The sequence below is a fragment of the Macrobrachium nipponense genome, chromosome 11, assembly GCF_015104395.2.
Source record: "Macrobrachium nipponense isolate FS-2020 chromosome 11, ASM1510439v2, whole genome shotgun sequence".
Lineage (NCBI taxonomy): Eukaryota > Metazoa > Arthropoda > Malacostraca > Decapoda > Palaemonidae > Macrobrachium > Macrobrachium nipponense.
Window position 1 is genome coordinate 3,350,687 of NC_061087.1, and position 9,161 is coordinate 3,359,847.

The following is a 9,161-nucleotide window of genomic DNA, read 5'->3' on the forward strand; positions in this document are numbered from 1 at the left end:
GATGCAATCAAAAAAAAAATGAAAATGAAAAAGAAATACTGCGCTTGCGATTTCACTCATACAAATAAAAAGGGAAGGATCAATTCCCGGGAAATAGCGGAAACATTGATCCCAGTAAACAATGCAATCTCAATAAAAAAATGAAAATGAAAAAGAACTGCACTTGCGATTTCACTTCATTCAAATAAAAAGGGGAAAGGATCAATTTCCGGGTAAGCTCGGAAACTGATCCAAAATGAGTATTGCTACAATCAAAATAAATATATGAAAATGAAAAAGAATACTGTACTTGCGATTCCACTTCCATACAGAATAAGTTTCCGTGCCGAGCGCATTCGCTCGGCAACGGGCATACAGGTCAAAAAAATATAAATGAAAAGAGCACTTACTTACGATTTTCATCTACACATTTCCAACCCAAATATACGCTCGGAGCGAGGGGAGTGTACTTCTAGGTCATCTTGGTGCTGACGAAGAGTCTTCAACACTCAGCCTGGGATGTCGAGTTTCTTCAGAAAGCGCGGTCGCGCTTTCACAGGACAAAGCAGCATCTCCTTCGCATCGAAGGCGGTGAAGTCCATTAGGGAGGGGATTGTGAAGGACTCTAACCGATCGTCAGGAACCGAAGGGTTCAGAGTCTTCGCTACGAATTCGGTACGAAATCGAGCGTCACGAATCCCCATCCCCTGGATGCTTGACTTCGCAGGAAAAGTCATGCAATTACCTCAGAGGAAAAGAAGGGAATGGTCGTATGACCTATCCCTCTTCTCGACTTCGGTGATGTCCTGTACCCATACTGGTCTATCCGTCTGCCGCGACGTTGTTGTTCTCGGTAGTGGATAGGACCACCGACACTCAATGGTGGGTGTCGATGGTATGGGTACTGTGACAAGCCGTTAGGACGAAAGAAAAGATTGTTATGGAACACCGAACTAAGTCCACAGCGAAGTTCGTAACAGACTTGGGCGCTCTGACAGCTGCCCTACTGACTGCGTTCGGTAGGAGGCAAGTTGTCCAAGCACCCGAGCAAGTCACGTGACCTTCGCCTTAAAAGGGTTATGCCAAGAGACTAAACAAATAATTTGTTCGTCACCGATGCCAGAAGGCAAGGTGATGACTCTCTTTAAAGGCATGTGCCCAACAGGCGAAAGTCAATTGCCTTCTAGAGACCGAGGTCCTTGATGGCAAGATATCTCATAGTATAGTTGATTCTCGGGTAAGGAGAAACCACACTATGTGACGTTGAAGACGAAGGTGTACAGAAAATGCAACCTACGTCTTCACAGCTGAACCGAGAGAAGGATTCTCAAGATTCTGAACCTGTGCTACAAAGACTGAGAACACTAACCGCTATGATTGCTGTCCGGTGAGGATCGTAGTTGCAATAAAAGCGAGCGCTTCCAGTAATGAAGGACAGGGAACTACTGCTGAAGAACTGCTTCTCATGGGCTGAACATTTGAAGTAGAGCTGTCAGGTCGGGAGGAGAGTAGGCGCATGTCTTCTGACATATCTGTTAATTCGGGGCGAGCAATGAAATTGCACACCTACGAATACGAGATATTTGAAGACAAACTCAGATGTCTGCAAAAATCATTCGCATTATCGCAGTGCGATGCAGCGGTTGACTAGTACAGACTTCTGTTACCGTGCGTTAAACAGAAAGATGAAAGAGTCCAAGAGATATCTCTGTTGAAAATTCTCGCAATGTCGAAGGCGATGAAATCGAGCGTCACAGCAGTAGATGGTCCTTCATATTGCGAGAATCCCCGTTAATCAGAGACCTAAGTCCATGATTGTTGGGCAGAGTACGGTTCGGTAGTCAATCCAACCAGGGGAGAGAGAGACGTAACCGACCGTGCATCTCCGAGACCTAGCTGATACCTATCAGGCAGTTCAATACGCAGTAGCTCTCGGTGACTCGTCATCCTTAGTTGCCAGGTAATCCATTATTCCACGAAGGAATGCGTTCGGCTAGAACCATCGAGCATAAAGAATACGCTCGAGCAATTATATTTAACCGAAACGGATTTCGGTAAATACAAAAGCTGATTTGGTGTTGTCATGACAATACCAAGTATCTAAAATCGAACTGATAACTGCTGGGAGGTTGCAGGCAACAACCCCGAGTTGTAGTTCAATTAAGAGACAATTCGTCTCGGTCACAAACGTAGAGTTAACTACGGTATGCGCCTACCCCACGGACAATTCAACTGTTAAAGAATCATGTCGCGAGGGTAATATACGTAGTATATTTGTAGGTTCTGTACCACGACCTCCATCCTAAAATCTTTTCCCCTCGAGGAATGAGAATAAGGATTGGAGATCGACCGCCTTCGTTCTCTAGTCAAGAGAGTGAAGGAGAAGTCTTTCACAAAGGAAAGCTTCAATGGTGAACAGAATACCGAAGACGATAGTTCAAGCCAAACTGGAAGTTCCCGTCCGTTCTTCTCTATTCCAGGTTAATCGCCTACTGTGAGATACTCTTCTTTCAGCAGCAGTCTTCTTCCAAATGCTAGAAATTACAGGAATTCGAGCATAAGCGAGGTTCCCGATTATCGTGTAACAATTATCGGGGATTCTCGCTCACTTTGGACCGTGGTCTCGCCTAAGTGTTTGGAGATCGTAAAAAACTCGAACACTCTTGAGTGCGCTAGAAATTCCGTAGAATTCTAAGCACTCTGCGAAACCCCCCACCGAATTCGTCAAACGATATCGGCTGGTGGTCCTCTCGATTCCCGTAGAAATCGAGAAAGGGGCAGGATCCCTCCTCAATGACCGGGGCTTACGTCAGGTAGGACCCGAAGGTCCCCCCGGTAGCGCAGCCCCTAACGTGGGATCTTACAGAGAAACTCTGTAGGATCCCTCCCTTTCCCTGTAGCCGTAAGGAGAGAGGGAATGGGGGAGGAATTGGATACTGGCTCGCCTTCCCAGCGGAACTAGCAGTTGGAGAAGAAAAGGAGCAGCCATCGCCTTAACGGCGATGGCCTCTCAGAGCCTGGGAAAACGTATCGTCAGGAGAAAACGTTTTTCCCGAGGATGGTTACGAACTCATACTGTAGGTAAGTGTCTGCCGCCACTGTGAACGTCGTCTGGGTGGGGCTGATCGACACCTGACGGAGAGAGCCGATACCGCTCCGACTCATTCCAGTCCTCGTCGAGGTCGAACCTCAGGAGGACCGAAGGGGTATTTAAATACGGTGTCCGAAGACAGTAGAAAACGCCTCTGTCGCAGTAGAGGAGGTGAAGTAGCTTGTTCGATCCGGCCACAACTGAGAGAGCCTTCTTGTCCGGAGACGAGAGACTACCTGGTTCAACACAGTCGGCAAGCTCCGATCGCGGCAGACCCACCGTCGATTTGGGCCCTTCCCTCTCGGGCCCCAAAACGACTCGAGCCGAGACGTGGCTCTGCTGGTGGAAGCGGCGATCCTTCCCCGAGGTCATTGTGCTGACGAATCAGCGCCGTAACCTCGGCAAAGTTCCTCTGGATCTCGGAAGTCACAGCATCTTGCAGAGTGGGACCGTTAAGCCCTTCGAACAAGAGCATATTCCGAGAACCTTCCTCCTAAGAAGGGGGGGGGAACAGCGACAGCCCTCTCGGTCTTCCCCATCCACTTGCGCATACGTCCTGGCCGTCCAAGAACCGTGCCTGGCACGTAGGGCGTCGTGGTGGGATCATGAGGGGCGCACCCCTCACGATCACTCCTCAATACAACCTCGCTCCTCCCGGTGTAACCCGAGGAGGTTGAAGGTACGGGAGAGGCAGACCTGACGCTCCCTCGTTGCTCGCTGGCAGAACCAGCAGGCTTGGAGGGCTGCAGGCGATCGTCAACCCGCGGTGGCGATCGAGCTGCAGGCCTGGTCGAACCGTCTCGCTGTGGAGAACGGCTGGACTGAGCACAGCGGCCCCGATCTCGAGTGTCAGAAGAGCTGGTGCTGGTTGCCGTACCCGATCGCTCTCTGTGAGAGCGACGGTCAGGCGACCTGCAGGCTCCACTGTCACAGTGAGACCGGTGGCTTGTTCCCCTCACGGCACGTCACGTCGCTGGTTCCAGCCGTGGCTGGCACCGGCGAACGGGAGGACCTGCTTCCCAGCCTCAGCCCGTGGCCGGTCGTGACCGTCACGTCCCCGGGTAGCCAGCTGTTCGCCGCGAGAGTGAGAGCTGGTCTGTGAGAGTCGCGTGAGCGGCTGTCACCAGTCTTCAGCCCCGTGCCGTGAACCTGACGCTGAGCGGACTCAGAGGTCTGGTTCCTGGCTGCACGGTCGCTGGTAGACGACCGTTACACGCGGTACCTCCCGCGAACGAGAGGCCGAGACGGACCCTGATGCAGTGGCAGAACCACTGACACCAGGCGAGGAAGTACCGGTGTTAGCCGGTACCCCTCTGGTCCCCGTAGTCTTCTTCCTTGCGGAAGAAGAGACGGGCCCCGCTCCCGAAGGAGCAGGAGGACCAGCGGAAGGAACCCTCCCGTCCCACCGAGGTGAGACGGGTACCCGAGAAGCTCCCGAGGGAGACTTCTTAGGAGGGAGGAGGCAACCTTCTTCTTCCTCGGCTGTGAAGCCTTAGAAGTCGAAGGGGAAGAGGCGGCAGCCGACGACGATGAAGAAGATGAAGACGACGACGACGACACCTTCCTCCTCTTCTTCGTCAGCTTCCTCAGGGACAGACGTAAGATCTGCTATCCAGGGCGGAGCCGGGGCTGCTGTAGCCGAAGCCACAGGGCCCACGGAGCACCTGTACAGACAGACCAAAGTCTCGGGGTTAGTACCACCACGAACCGGGACGACATCAGCATGGTATGGGCATCTCAGGAACAGCAGGCACAGCCAGCACAGCATCGGTAGGGACAGCCAGCGCAGCAACGGCAGGGACAGCCAGCGCAGCAACGGCAGGGACAGCCAGCGCAGCAAACTGCATGACAGTCAACCCAGAATCGGCAGGTACGGCAGGTAGCACCGGAAACACAGGAAGTGGAGCAGCAGCCAGCAACATCCTGGTACCGGCGGCAGGTCCAGGGGCGAGCTCTAGGGCAGCGGAAGTGTGGTCGCTGCAGCGCGGCAACCACGAGCGGCGGCGGCACGCCCCCCTCTCGGTACGGCAAACGGCACTTCACAGCGGTGTAGGCAAGACTGTTTACCACGTGAGGCGAGGTACACCAGGTGAGGAGGGACGTCGTCACCTGGTTGCGTGGTCACCACTCCATGGGTGACCGCAGTAGGCCCAGACATAGAACCGCAAGCCCCTGGACACTAGCACGCCCTGCAAATGGAAGGACGCCCATACCTCACCAAGGTCCACCCTCGTGGCAGTAGCACCTGCGGAAACAACAGTAGTAGCGATTAGTGGGGGGGAAGTCCCCTCGCGCGGGGGGGTGAGCCCTCTCCGAACGAGTGGAAGACCCCTAATACAATTGTACATCGGGCACCGAGCGCCCTCCCCCGCGCTCGACGGATCGGGCGAGGAGAAGAACGCCGATAACCTCCCCCCCCCAAGGGGAAGGGCCATCTGTGGGAGCTGAGCGGGTGGGGGTTCTCTTGTTCCCCACCCCCGCACAGTACCCATGTACCCAACAACAATATAAGAGCCCGAGAGCAATCGTGCCATCGGCCCGAATGCAAGGGCTAAGGATCAATTCCCTGACTGAGCGGAACTTGAACCAAATAAATATTGATGCAATCAATAATAAGGAATAAAATGAAAATGCATCTTGCATTACGATTCACTTCACAATGAAAAAGGGCTCGGATCGAGCGCATTTGCGCCCTCGGTACCGAGCGCAAGGGTAAAAGGATCCATTCCTTACCTTTATGGATCAAGGTTTATGGAAACCTTGATCCATAATGAATTGATGCAATCAAAAAATATATGAAAATGAAAAGAATACTGCGCTTGCGATTTCACTTCATACAAATAAAAAGGGAAGGATCAATTCCCGGGAAATAGCGGAAACATTGATCCCAGTAAACAATGCAATCTCAATAAAAAATGAAAATGAAAAAGAACTGCACTTGCGATTTCACTTCATTCAAAATAAAAAGGGGAAAGGATCAATTTCCGGGTAAGCTCGGAAACTGATCCAAAATGAGTATTGCTACAATCAAAATAATACAGTAATACTTTGGGTTACGAACCGATTAGTATACGAATTTTTTAACTTACGAAGTGACGCCCTCATTCTGGAATACGAATTTCGCTTGGAATACGAATGCGCGAATTTCCATCATGGGAGGCCGCCTGATTTGTTTACACGGGAGATGAGCGTGGGATCTGCGAACGCATTTTTTCGGCCAAAACTTAACGCCTGCTTTGTTTACATCGGATGAGCGTGGGATCTGCGAATGCATTTTTCGGCCAAAACTTAACGAGGGTCACGTGACTTCCTCCTACGCATCCCTTGACCCTTTTTAAACCATAACTCTTTCAATATCTCGCTGGCGGGTAAGATTGAACGCGATCTGTCCGTGATAACGCCTCTCAAATTTGCTTAGTGATTTGCGCACGTTTTGTTGGTTTCCGTGATAGTTGGCTTATACAATTACTATTACCCAAATACTAAAAGACAATGGCTCCCAAGATGACGAAGGCAAGCAGCAAGAAGGAAAGCATAAGAAAGAAGGAGATGATTACAGTCGAAATGAAGAAGGAAATTATCCAAATGCATGATAAAAGGCGAGTGCGTGAAAGACATTGCAGCATTCTTCAAGCGGTCGCAATCAACGATCTGCACTATTTTGAAGAAAAATGAAGAATTAAAGCCAGTAAAGCATCAAAAGGTGTCACAGTATTGACGAAACAACGGCCTTATATTCTCCCCACGACGATGTAGAAAAATTTGCTCATAGAAAAATATTTTTTCAAAATTGTGAAAGACAACATAGTGTTGCGTAAGCGTAAAATTAGTGATCGTAGTGAACGGTGCTCTCTAGAGAAAGAACCAGAAAGTCTTCACACCACCAAGAATGTTCACGGAGGGTAGATTTTTCCCCCCCAAGCCCTGAACCCTCTCCTCCCTCACCCTTCCCCTCCTCCCGTCTCCGTCAAGCCAGCAGCCACACTCGCCAAAGGTAAAGTTCAGTTTTACTGTGTATGCATATTAAATCTAGTGTTTATATTTAATTTCATTCTTCAATTTTATAATTTTATGTAATTCCTACACGAATTTTCAACCTTAGTGAACAAAAATAAATGGAAAAATATGAATTGAAATGGTTATTCATGGTCGGATGGAACGCATTATTTGCTTTTTATAACATTCTTATGGGAAAATCCATTTGGGTTACGAATTTTTTAGGTACGAAGCAGGTTCTGGAACGGATTAAATTCGTAACCCAAGGTATTACTGTATATGAAAATGAAAAAGAATACTGTACTTGCGATTCCACTTCCATACTGAATAAGTTTTTCCAACCCAAATATACGCTCGGAGCGAGCGCTCCCGCCCTCGGCACCGAGCATACACAATACGAGGATCATTTCTGGGAAAATGAATTCCCGCACTTACGCCCTTCAGTCCCGGCACTCGGGTAATCGGAGGGCGTGGTGAAAACCAAGATCCTTTAATTCACAATTGAATTCAATGGGAATAAATATGAAATGATTGTACTTACAATTCAGTTTCACTAGATAAATAGAAAAAGAAAAACACAATCATGCGAAAGCAACGACGATGAAGCGGGCAGAGAGCGATGATACACGTCCACACGCCAGCAGGCCGAAAGCAAAAGTGATTTGTTTACCTACCAGTCGCGCGCGCGAGCCTGTCGGGGACAAGCAGTTAACTACCGAACCCCTTGTTCGAAAGCTTACGACCATCCAGCTGCCGCTAGTACCTTCCTATTGTAAAAGGACCGAAAGGTTTGTATGCCGTGTCGGAACAAATATATATATATATATATATATTATATATATAGATATATATATATATATATATATATATATATATATATAGTTGATTTAAATATTCATTAATATTACGTATCGAGAGAATATAGACCTAGGCTAATCATGTGGGAAAATCAGAAGTCCAATTTAGGCCCACTAAATGTGTCATGCAAATTATTTTATTGATCAAAGGACAAAATTAGTTTAATTAAACATCGTTTTCAAAGAATGTTAACGCCTTGATGTATTATTTATCGGCTGTAGGAGACGAAATGACAACTCCCCAGTGCAGTACGATACGTTGAGTCAAGACTCGAGCGGCAGCAAAGCCAACTTCAAAATCTTCGGTATGGTTGAGAATAAAATTAGAAATCGTGGACCCATCGGTATATATTTTCCTTACTTTGCAAAATAATTATCTTTAATAAGTTGAATAAGTCTACTCTATTCTAATGTAATTTATTTCAAGTATAGCACCTTTGAAAGGAAATGTTAGTTATTGTTAAGTAAATAATCTGGCATCTGCATATGGCAATATTTCCATAAAGAACAATGAATTAAGAAACTAGGTACGCCAATTCTTCGTTGGCCGTGATCCACTCTGTACCATGCCATTTTTTACCCTAGATCTACCGTTATTTGTACGGCAGGAAGTCTGAAACTGACTCATGCGCAATTCACTGCCGTACCAATATCTATCGCAATCAGGGATAGGGCTGCCGTACCAATATCCTGTGCCTAGCCTACTAGACTAAAAGGCAAACCTGTTGACGATTAGGGTAGGCCAGTTGTATTGTACGGAGCAGACACTGGATGCCAGTGATTTTATCGGTAAGACAGATTCCCGCAACACTACCGTCCACTAGGTATCACTACAAAAGAGTACACAGAAAAATTTTACCTTGAATTTATACGATCCTGATGGTGAAATCAGCTCAGCTTTACTCTTAGTGCTATTTTCTACCCTCGTGCTGAACTGAACATAACATGATAACACCCACTACAGGGATTAGGGGGCTACGGTCCACGAGCAGGATCTGAGAATACTAATTCTGTGAAGTATCCAAAACTAAATGGCTGAGTGAATTGATAACTCGGATTTAATATAAAAATATTGGTTTTAAAAAATATTTTTTTGAATTAAATATCATATTTTATAATCAAAATGTGTAATTAAATTTATTTTACTATAATTAACTAATAGCAATAATTAGAAACTATACTAATTTAATCTTCACCTAAGAAGCTGCATTTAACTCTGCTTTGTTTACACAGATATG

General features: G+C 47.6%; 1 protein-coding gene across 1 annotated transcript in view; it reads right to left on the reverse strand.

Moving 5' to 3' along the window:
- The window catches only part of LOC135217005 (RNA-binding protein PNO1-like), a 49,796-nt gene extending 40,872 nt beyond the window's left edge, over positions 1 to 8,924 (reverse strand). Inside the window, exon 1 of the mRNA XM_064252612.1 lies at positions 8,783 to 8,924. The gene's annotated coding sequence lies outside the window, so the exon portion shown is untranslated. The remainder of the gene's footprint in view (positions 1 to 8,782) is intronic.
- Positions 8,925 to 9,161: the final 237 nt, after the last annotated feature.